The following is a 2,487-nucleotide window of genomic DNA, read 5'->3' as shown; positions in this document are numbered from 1 at the left end:
GTCTCTCCCTTCTGCCCCGTGTTGGAGCCTCCCTGACTCTCACAGGGTCACTCCTTGGGCACTGTGGATGGGTGTGAGAGCGTGTGTGTAGGGCTGTGAATGTGAGGAGGGGTGTGAGGAATGTGTGTGGGTGTGAGAGTGGGGAGTGTGTGTGTGTGTGAGAACGTTCCTTCACATTTGTGTGTATGAGTGGATATGTGAGTGTGCATGTCTGAGAATGTACATTCATGTTGGCATGTGTGTGAGAATTGTACCTTCATGTTTGTGTGTTAGCGCGTGTGTGAGAACATATGTACGTGTTTGTGTGTGGGGGTGGGGGTGTAAATGTGCATGTGAAAATGCGTTTGCATTTGTGTGTGAGTGGGTATGTGAGTGCGAGTGTGTGAGAATGTAGCTTCATGTTTGTGAGTGTGAGTGGGTGTGTGTGATTGCGTGTGAGAATGTACCTTCGTGTTTGTGTGTGCGAGTGGGTATGTGAGCATGATTGTGTGAGAACGTACTTCACGTTTGTGTGTGTGGGTGGGTGTGATTGTGTATGAGAGAATGTACCTTCATGTTTGTGTGAGTGTAAGTGGGTGTGTGTGTGTGAGAACGTACCTTCATGTTTCTGTGTGTTGGTGTGTGTGATTGTGTGTGAGAATGTACTTCACGTTTGTGTGGATGTGTGTGATTGTGTGAGAACGTACCTTCGTGTTTGTGTGTGTGTGTGATTGTGTGTATGAGAATGTACCTTCACGTTTGTGTGAGTGGGTGTGTGAGTGTGATTGTGTGTGTGAGAATATACCTTCACGTTTGTGTGTGAATGGCTGTGTGATTGTGAGAACGTACCTTCGTGTGTGAGTGGGTATGTGGTTGTATGTACTTTCACATTTGTGTGTGAGTGTGAATGGGTGTGTGTGATTGGGTGTAAGAATGTACCTTCATGTTTGTGTGTGTGAGTGGGTGTGTGAGCGTGACTGTGTGTCAGACGTACCTTCACGTTTGTGTGTGAATGTGAGTGGGTATGATTGTGAGTTTGTGAGAACACACCTTTGCGTTTGTGTGTGATTCCGAGTGGTTGTGTGAGATTGTGAGAACGTACCTTCATGTTTGTGTGTGAGTGGGTGTGTGTGATTGTGAGAACGTACCTTCACGTTTGTGAGTGTGTATGATTGTGTGTGAAAACGAACCTTCACGTGTGTGTGTAAGTGTGCATGCATGTGCCTGGGTTGCATCATCCGTCCTGGTGGGTGCCCGCCTCACCTCTTCCCTCTCCTCTCCTCGATCGGTGCCATCCACACAGGACGTGGGCCCTGCTGGCTGCCCTCGGGTGCTGTTTCTAGGCCCCTGACGCAGGCAGAGGGAAGCGGACTGAGGATGCGCAGTGAAAACATCCAGGCACCCAGGCTGGTGCTGGGCTTGGTTCCGGGTCTTTGCCCCTTGGCAGGTGTGAGCGTCTCCTTGGGAGCAAGGACTAGGGTCCCTGGTTCCTCCTGCCCAGTATTTGAAACAGAGTGGCTATTCCACAGTCTGTCATTGAAATAATGTCACCGGCACACTAGCCACAGTGCCAGTGACACCCATGGGCCCGATCCCCAGACAGCGGCAGCAGCTCCCCTTCCTGCGCCCTGCCCTGCAGGCACCGCGCGCTGCCTTCTTCCCTTTGGTTTCCGCGGTGGGGACTCCCGGCGTCCCTGTTGTGCGGGTGGAGAAGCGGGAGCGCAGAGACATGAGGTAACTTGCTCCGGCCCCAGCTAGGAAGGGGCGGAGGCCCAGGCTCTGGCCACCCAGAAGTCCGGCTGTACTAGGAAGGCTCAGGAAGCTTCCTTTGCTTGTCACTGCTTCTCTGTAGCCAAGGGTGCCCTTGACCTCAGGGACTCAGAGCGAATCCTGGAGAGTCACAGCTCACTGCTGGCAGTTGAAAGAGACTCCAAACACCATTCTGCTGCAGCCCTGGTGGAGACATTGAGGCCCAGAGGGGTTAAATTTGGGGAGAGAAGGACACGTGCCCACGGAGCGTGAAACGGCATGTGAATGCTGAGTAATTCCGAGGCCTCTGCGGGACGTCACGTTTCCAAAAGCGCGCGAGCCCTGCCCCTCCGGGAAGAGGCACCATAGAAATGTGTGCTAACAAGCCTCCCTGCGGCCTGCGGGGAATAGGAGAGAGCAGGAAGCTTTCAGAACAACAAGAGTGGCTAGAAAAGGCCCAGGATGGGAGGAGACGAACAGCCCAGCCCCACGGTCTTTCTCATGGGTGGAAAGTCACCAGCACCCAGAAAAGCAAGGCTAAGAGATCCTGGGGAGCTGGCACAAGTTCTCTGGTCTTAAAGACGCATGTGATTAGATCTGGCTCACTGGGATGTTCCAGGAGAATCTCTCCATCTCAAGGTCCTTCACTTAATCACGTTTGCAAAGTCACTTTTGCCATGTAAGGCATCATAGTCACAGTTTCTGGGGGTTAGGGTGGTGACGTTTTGCGTGGACATGATTCTGCCTATTACGGCAGGC

Source organism: Pan paniscus, chromosome 12 (genome assembly GCF_029289425.2).
Source record: "Pan paniscus chromosome 12, NHGRI_mPanPan1-v2.0_pri, whole genome shotgun sequence".
NCBI classification, from domain to species: Eukaryota; Metazoa; Chordata; class Mammalia; order Primates; family Hominidae; genus Pan; species Pan paniscus.
Note: the sequence above shows the minus strand (reverse complement) of the source record.